Genomic DNA, 8594 nt, shown 5'->3' with positions numbered 1-8594 from the left:
GCGCAGCCGCACCAGCCTGCGAAGCATTTTCCGGTAGGGCTGCGGCTCTGGCCACAGCTCCCACGCCCGAAGAGCCAGGAGGGAAAGCCGTGCCTCGTTGGAAAGCTCTTTGGCAGCTGCTCGCGTGGCCCCACAGCCCGTGGGGCTGCGGGCTTTGCGGCGGACGTCAGCCTCGGCGCCACCGACGCCCACCTGGCGCGGCCGCGCCATCCTGCGAAGCATTTTCCGGTAGGGCCGCGGCTCTGGCCACAGCTCCCACACCCGAAGAGCCAGGAGGGAAAGCCGTGCCTCGTTGGAAAGCTCTTTGGCAGCTGCTCGCGTGGCCCCACAGCCCGTGTGGCTGCGGGCTTTGCGACGGCCGTCAGCCTCGGCGCCACCGGCGCCCACCTGGCGCCGCCGCGCCAGCCTGCGAAGCATTTTCCGGTAGGGCCGTGGCTCTGGCCACAGCTTCCACGCCCGAAGAGCCAGGAGGGAAAGCCGGGCCTCGTTGGAAAGCTCTTTGGCAGCCGCTCGCGTGGCCCCACAGCCCGTGGGGCTGCGGGCTTTGCGGCGGCCTTCAGCCTCGGCGCCACCGGAGCCCACCTGGCGCGGCCGTGCCAGCCTGCGAAGCATTTTCAGGTCGGGCCGCGACTCTGGCCAGAGCTCCCACGCCCGAAGAGCCAGGAGGGAAAGCCGTGCCTCATTGGAAAGCTCTTTGGCAGCTGCTCGCGTGGCCCCACAGCCCGTGGGGCTGCGGGCTTTGCGGCGGCCGTCAGCCTCGGCGCCACCGGCGCCCTCGTGGCGCGGCCGCGCCAGCCCGCGAAGCATTTTCCGGTAGGGCCGCGGCTCTGGCCACAGCTTCCACGCCCGAAGAGCCAGGAGGGAAAGCCGTGCCTCGTTGGAAAGCTCTTTGGCAGCTGCTCGCGTTGCCCCACAGCCCGTGGGGCTGCGGGCTTTGCGGCGGCCGTCAGCCTCGCCGCCACCGGCGCCTACCTGGCGCGGCCGCGCCAGCCTGCGAAGCATTTTCCGGTAGGGCCGCGGCTCTGGCCACGGCTTCCACGCCCGAAGAGCCAGGAGGGAAAGCCGTGCCTCGTTGGAAAGCTCTTTGGCAGCTGCTCGCGTGGCCCCACAGCCCGTGGGGCTGCGGGCTTTGCGGCGGCCGTCAGCCTCGGCGCCACCGGCGCCCACCTGGCGCGGCCGCGCCAGCCTGCGAAGCATTTTCCGGTAGGGCCGCTACTCTGGCCACAGCTCCCACGCCCGAAGAGCCAGGAGGAAAAGCCGGGCCTCGTTGGAAAGCTCTTTGGCAGCCGCTTGCGTGGCCCCACAGCCCGTGGGGCTGCGGGCTTTGCTGCGGACGTCAGCCTCGGCGCCACCGGCGCCCACCTGGCGCGGCCGCGCCAGCCTGCGAAGCATTTTCCGGTAGGGCCGCGGCTCTGGCCACAGCTCCCACGCCCGAAGAGCCAGGAGGGAAAGCCGTGCCTCGTTGCAAAGCTCTTTGGCAGCTGCTCGCGTGGCCCCACAGCCCGTGGGGCTGCGGGCTTTGCGGCGGCCGTCAGCCTCGGCGCCACCGGCGCCCTCGTGGCGCGACCGCGCCAGCCCGCGAAGCATTTTCCGGTAGGGCCGCGGCTCTGGCCACAGCTTCCACGCCCGAAGAGCCAGGAGGGAAAGCCGTGCCTCATTGGAAAGCTCTTTGGCAGCTGCTCGCATTGCCCCACAGCCCGTGGGGCTGCGGGCTTTGCGGCGGCCGTCAGCCTCGGCGCCACCGGCGCCAACCTGGCGCGGCCGGCACAGCCTGCGAAGCATTTTCCGGTAGGGCCGCGGCTCTGGCCACAGCTTCCACGCCCGAAGAGCCAGGAGGGAAAGCCGTGCCTCGTTGGAAAGCTCTTTGGCAGCCGCTCGCGTGGCCCCACAGCCCGTGGGGCTGCGGGCTTTGCGGCGGCCGTCACCCTCGGCGCCACCGGCGCCCACCTGGCGCGGCCGCGCCAGCCTGCGAAGCATTTTCCGGTAGGGCCGCGGCTCTGGCCACAGCTCCCACGCCCGAAGAGCCAGGAGGGAAAGCCGTGCCTCGTTGGAAAGCTCTTTGGCAGCTGCTCGCGTGGCCCCACAGCCCGTGGGGCTGCGGGCTTTGCGACGGCCGTCAGCCTCGGCGCCACCGGCGCCCACCTGGCGCAGCCGCGCCAGCCTGCGAAGCATTTTCCGGTAGGGCCGTGGCTCTGGCCACAGCTTCCACGCCCGAAGAGCCATGAGGGAAAGCCGGGCCTCGTTGGAAAGCTCTTTGGCAGCCACTCGCGTGGCCCCACAGCCCGTGGGGCTGCGGGCTTTGCGGCGGCCTTCAGCCTCGGCGCCACAGGAGCCCACCTGGCGCGGCCGTGCCAGCCTGCGAAGCATTTTCCGGTAGGGCCGCGGCTCTGGCCAGAGCTCCCACGCCCGAAGAGCCAGGAGGGAAAGCCGTGCCTCATTGGAAAGCTCTTTGGCAGCTGCTCGCGTGGCCCCACAGCCCGTGGGGCTGCGGGCTTTGCGGCGGCCGTCAGCCTCGGCGCCACCGGCGCCCTCGTGGCGCGGCCGCGCCAGCCCGCGAAGCATTTTCCGGTAGGGCCGCGGCTCTGGCCACAGCTTCCACGCCCGAAGAGCCAGGAGGGAAAGCCGTGCCTCGTTGGAAAGCTCTTTGGCAGCTGCTCGCGTTGCCCCGCAGCCCGTGGGGCTGCGGGCTTTGCGGCGGCCGTCAGCCTCGGCGCCACCGGCGCCTACCTGGCGCGGCCGCGCCAGCCTGCGAAGCATTTTCCGGTAGGGCCGAGGCTCTGGCCACGGCTTCCACGCCCGAAGAGCCAGGAGGGAAAGCCGTGCCTCGTTGGAAAGCTCTTTGGCAGCCGCTCCCGTGGCCCCACAGATCGTGGGGCTGCGGGCTTTGCGGCGGCCGTCAGCCTCGGCGCCACCGGCGCCCACCTGGCGCGGCCGCGCCAGCCTGCGAAGCATTTTCCGGTAGGGCCGCGGCTCTGGCGACAGCTCCCACGCCCGAAGAGCCAGGAGGGAAAGCCGTGCCTCGTTGCAAAGCTCTTTGGCAGCTGCTCGCGTGGCCCCACAGCCCGTGGGGCTGCGGGCTTTGCGGCGGACGTCAGCCTCGGCGCCACCGGCGCCCACCTGGCGCGGCCGCGCCAGCCTGCGAAGCATTTTCCGGTAGGGCCGCTACTCTGGCCACAGCTCCCACGCCCGAAGAGCCAGGAGTGAAAGCCGTGCCTCGTTGGAAAGCTCTTTGGCAGCCGCTTGCGTGGCCCCACAGCCCGTGGGGCTGCGGGCTTTGCTGCGGACGTCAGCCTCGGCGCCACCGGCGCCCACCTGGCGCGGCCGCGCCAGCCTGCGAAGCATTTTCCGGTAGGGCCGCGGCTCTGGCCACAGCTCACACGCCCGAAGAGCCAGGAGGGAAAGCCGTGCCTCGTTGCAAAGCTCTTTGGCAGCTGCTCGCGTGGCCCCACAGCCCGTGGGGCTGCGGGCTTTGCGGCGGCCGTCAGCCTCGGCGCCACCGGCGCCCTCGTTGCGCGACCGCGCCAGCCCGCGAAGCATTTTCCGGTAGGGCCGCGGCTCTGGCCACAGCTTCCACGCCCGAAGAGCCAGGAGGGAAAGCCGTGCCTCGTTGGAAAGCTCTTTGGCAGCTGCTCGCGTTGCCCCACAGCCCGGGGGGCTGCGGGCTTTGCGGCGGCCGTCAGCCTCGGCGCCACCGGCGCCCACCTGGCGCGGCCACGCCAGCCTGCGAAGCATTTTCCGGTAGGGCCGCGGCTCTGGCCACAGCTCCCACGCCCGAAGAGCCAGGAGGGAAAGCCATGCCTCGTTGGAAAACTCTTTGGCAGCCGCTCGCGTGGCCCCACAGATCGTGGGGCTGCGGGCTTTGCGGCGGCCGTCAGCCTCGGCGCCACCGGCGCCCACCTGGCGCGGCCGCGCCAGCCTGCGAAGCTTTTTCCGGTAGGGCCGCGGCTCTGGCCACAGCTTCCACGCCCGAAGAGCCAGGAGGGAAAGCCGTGCCTCGTTGGAAAGCTCTTTGGCAGCCGCTCGCGTGGCCCCACAGCCCGTGGGGCTGCGGGCTTTGCGGCGGCCGTCAGCCTCGGCGCCACCGGCGCCCACCTTGTGCGGCCGCGCCAGCCTGCGAAGCATTTTCCGGCAGGGCCGCTACTCTGGCCACAGCTCCCACGCCCAAAGAGCCAGGAGGGAAAGCCGTGCCTCGTTGGAAAGCTCTTTGGCAGCCTCTGGTGTGGCCCCACAGCCCGTGGGGCTGCGGGCTTTGCGGCGGCCGTCAGCCTCGGCGCCACCGGCGCCCACCTGGCGCGGCCGCGCCAGCCTGCGAAGCATTTTCCGGTAGGGCCGCGGCTCTGGCCACAGCTCCCACGCCCGAAGAGCCAGGAGGGAAAGCCGTGCCTCGTTGGAAAGCTCTTTGGCAGCTGCTCGCGTGGCCCCACAGCCCGTGGGGCTGCGGGCTTTGCGGCGGACGTCAGCCTCGGCGCCACCGGCGCCCACCTGGCGCGGCTGCGCCATCCTGCGAAGCATTTTCCGGTAGGGCCGCGGCTCTGGCCACAGCTCCCACGCCCGAAGAGCCAGGAGGGAAAGCCGTGCCTCGTTGGAAAGCTCTTTGGCAGCTGCTCGCGTGGCCCCACAGCCCGTGGGGCTGCGGGCTTTGCGGCGGCCGTCAGCCTCGGCGCCACCGGCGCCCACCTGGCGCAGCCGCGCCAGCCTGCGAAGCATTTTCCGGTAGGGCCGTGGCTCTGGCCACAGCTTCCACGCCCGAAGAGCCAGGAGGGAAAGCCGGGCCTCGTTGGAAAGCTCTTTGGCAGCCGCTCGCGTGGCCCCACAGCCCGTGGGGCTGCGGGCTTTGCGGCGGCCTTCAGCCTCGGCGCCACCGGAGCCCACCTGGCGCGGCCGTGCCAGCCTGCGAAGCATTTTCCGGTAGGGCCGCGGCTCTGGCCACAGCTCCCACGCCCGAAGAGCCAGGAGGGAAAGCCGTGCCTCATTGGAAAGCTCTTTGGCAGCTGCTCGCGTGGCCCCACAGCCCGTGGGGCTGCGGGCTTTGCGGCGGCCGTCAGCCTCGGCGCCACCGGCGCCCTCGTGGCGCGGCCGCGCCAGCCCGCGAAGCATTTTCCGGTAGGGCCGCGGCTCTGGCCACAGCTTCCACGCCCGAAGAGCCAGGAGGGAAAGCCGTGCCTCGTTGGAAAGCTCTTTGGCAGCTGCTCGCGTTGCCCCACAGCCCGTGGGGCTGCGGGCTTTGCGGCGGCCGTCAGCCTCGGCGCCACCGGCGCCTACCTGGCGCGGCCGCGCCAGCCTGCGAAGCATTTTCCGGTAGGGCCGCGGCTCTGGCCACGGCTTCCACGCCCGAAGAGCCAGGAGGGAAAGCCGTGCCTCGTTGGAAAGCTCTTTGGCAGCTGCTCGCGTGGCCCCACAGCCCGTGGGGCTGCGGGCTTTGCGGCGGCCGTCAGCCTCGGCGCCACCGGCGCCCACCTGGCGCGGCCGCGCCAGCCTGCGAAGCATTTTCCGGTAGGGCCGCTATTCTGGCCACAGCTCCCACGCCCGAAGAGCCAGGAGGGAAAGCCGGGCCTCGTTGGAAAGCTCTTTGGCAGCCGCTTGCGTGGCCCCACAGCCTGTGGGGCTGCGGGCTTTGCGGCGGACGTCAGCCTCGGCGCCACCGGCGCCCACCTGGCGCGGCCGCGCCATCCTGCGAAGCATTTTCCGGTAGGGCCGCGGCTCTGGCCACAGCTCCCACGCCCGAAGAGCCAGGAGGGAAAGCCGTGCCTCGTTGGAAAGCTCTTTGGCAGCTGCTCGCGTGGCCCCACAGCCCGTGGGGCTGCGGGCTTTGCGGCGGCCGTCAGCCTCGGCGCCACCGGCGCCCACCTGGCGCAGCCGCGCCAGCCTGCGAAGCATTTTCCGGTAGGGCCGTGGCTCTGGCCACAGCTTCCACGCCCGAAGAGCCAGGAGGGAAAGCCGGGCCTCGTTGGAAAGCTCTTTGGCAGCCGCTCGCGTGGCCCCACAGCCCGTGGGGCTGCGGGCTTTGCGGCGGCCTTCAGCCTCGGCGCCACCGGAGCCCACCTGGCGCGGCCGTGCCAGCCTGCGAAGCATTTTCCGGTAGGGCCGCGGCTCTGGCCACAGCTCCCACGCCCGAAGAGCCAGGAGGGAAAGCCGTGCCTCATTGGAAAGCTCTTTGGCAGCTGCTCGCGTGGCCCCACAGCCCGTGGGGCTGCGGGCTTTGCGGCGGCCGTCAGCCTCGGCGCCACCGGCGCCCTCGTGGCGCGGCCGCGCCAGCCCGCGAAGCATTTTCCGGTAGGGCCGCGGCTCTGGCCACAGCTTCCACGCCCGAAGAGCCAGGAGGGAAAGCCGTGCCTCGTTGGAAAGCTCTTTGGCAGCTGCTCGCGTTGCCCCACAGCCCGTGGGGCTGCGGGCTTTGCGGCGGCCGTCAGCCTCGGCGCCACCGGCGCCTACCTGGCGCGGCCGCGCCAGCCTGCGAAGCATTTTCCGGTAGGGCCGCGGCTCTGGCCACGGCTTCCACGCCCGAAGAGCCAGGAGGGAAAGCCGTGCCTCGTTGGAAAGCTCTTTGGCAGCTGCTCGCGTGGCCCCACAGCCCGTGGGGCTGCGGGTTTTGCGGCGGCCGTCAGCCTCGGCGCCACCGGCGCCCACCTGGCGCGGCCGCGCCAGCCTGCGAAGCATTTTCCGGTAGGGCCGCTATTCTGGCCACAGCTCCCACGCCCGAAGAGCCAGGAGGGAAAGCCGGGCCTCGTTGGAAAGCTCTTTGGCAGCCGCTTGCGTGGCCCCACAGCCCGTGGGGCTGCGGGCTTTGCTGCGGACGTCAGCCTCGGCGCCAGTGGCGCCCACCTGGCGCGGCCGCGCCAGCCTGCGAAGCATTTTCCGGTAGGGCCGCGGCTCTGGCCACAGCTCCCACGCCCGAAGAGCCAGGAGGGAAAGCCGTGCCTCGTTGGAAAGCTCTTTGGCAGCTGCTCGCGTGGCCCCACAGCCCGTGGGGCTGCGTGCTTTGCGGCGGCCGTCAGCCTCGGCGCCACCGGCGCCCTCCTGGCGCGACCGCGCCAGCCCGCGAAGCATTTTCCGGTAGGGCCGCGGCTCTGGCCACAGCTTCCACGCCCGAAGAGCCAGGAGGGAAAGCCGTGCCTCGTTGGAAAGCTCTTTGGCAGCCGCTCGCGTGGCCCCACAGATCGTGGGGCTGCGGGCTTTGCGGCGGCCGTCAGCCTCGGCGCCACCGGCGCCCACTTGGCGCGGCCGCGCCAGCCTGCGAAGCATTTTCCGGTAGGGCCGCGGCTCTGGCGTCAGCTCCCACGCCCGAAGAGCCAGGAGGGAAAGCCGTGCCTCGTTGGAAAGCTCTTTGGCAGCCGCTTGCGTGGCCCCACAGCCCGTGGGGCTGCGGGCTTTGCGGCAGCCGTAAGCCTCGGCGCCACCGGCGCCCACCTGGCACGGCCGCGCCAGCCTGCGAAGCATTTCCGGTAGGGCCGCGGCTCTGGCCACAGCTCCCACGCCCAAAGAGCCAGGAGGGAAAGCCGTGCCTCGTTGGAAAGCTCTTTGGCAGCTGCTCGCGTGGCCTCACAGCCCGTGGGGCTGCGGGCTTTGCGGCGGCCGTCAGCCTCGGCGCCACCGGCGCCTACCTGGCGCGGCCGCGCCAGCCTGCGAAGCATTTTCTAGTAGGGCCACGGCTCTGGCCACAGCTCCCATGCCCGAAGAGCCAGGAGGGAAAGCCGTGCCACGTTGGAAAGCTCTTTGGCAGCCGCTTGCGTGGCCCCACAGCCCGTGGGGCTGCGGGCTTTGCGGCGGCCGTCAGCCTCGGCGCCACCGGCGCCCACATGGTGCCGCCGCGCCAGCCTGCGAAGCATTTTCCGGTAGGGCCGCGGCTCTGGCCATAGCTCCCACGCCCGAAGAGCCAGGAGGGAAAGCCGTGCCTCGTTGCAAAGCTCTTTGGCAGCTGCTCGCGTGGCCCCACATCCCGTGGGGCTGCGGGCTTTGAGGCGGACGTCAGCCTCGGCACCACCGGCGCCCACCTGGCGCGGCCGCGCCAGCCTGCGAAGCATTTTCCGGTAGGGCCGTGGCTCTGGCCACAGCTCCCACGCCCGAAGAGCCAGGAGGGAAAGCCGTGCCTCATTGGAAAGCTCTTTGGCAGCCGCTGGCGTGGCCCCACAGCCCGTGGGGCTGCGGGCTTTGCGGCAACCGTCAGCCTCGGCGCCACCGGCGCCCACCTGGCGCGGCCGCGCCAGCCTGCGAAGCATTTTCCGGTAGGGCCGCGGCTCTGGCCACAGCTCCCACGCCCGAAGAGCCAGGAGGGAAAGCCGTGCCTCGTTGCAAAGCTCTTTGGCAGCTGCTCGCGTGGCCCCACAGCCCGTGGGGCTGCGGGCTTTGCGGCGGACGTCAGCCTCGGCGCCACCGGCGCCCTCGTGGCGCGACCGCGCCAGCCTGCGAAGCATTTTCCGGTAGGGCTGCGGCTCTGGCCACAGCTTTCACGCCCGAAGAGCCAGGAGGGAAAGCCGTGCCTCGTTGGAAAGCTCTTTGGCAGCCGCTCGCGTGGCCCCACAGCCCGTGGGGCTGCGGGCTTTGCGGTGGCCGTCAGCCTCGGCGCCACCGGCGCCCACCTGGAGCGGACGCGCCAG

The sequence above is a fragment of the Chroicocephalus ridibundus genome, unplaced genomic scaffold (genome assembly GCF_963924245.1).
Source record: "Chroicocephalus ridibundus unplaced genomic scaffold, bChrRid1.1 SCAFFOLD_70, whole genome shotgun sequence".
NCBI classification, from domain to species: Eukaryota; Metazoa; Chordata; class Aves; order Charadriiformes; family Laridae; genus Chroicocephalus; species Chroicocephalus ridibundus.
Note: the sequence above shows the minus strand (reverse complement) of the source record.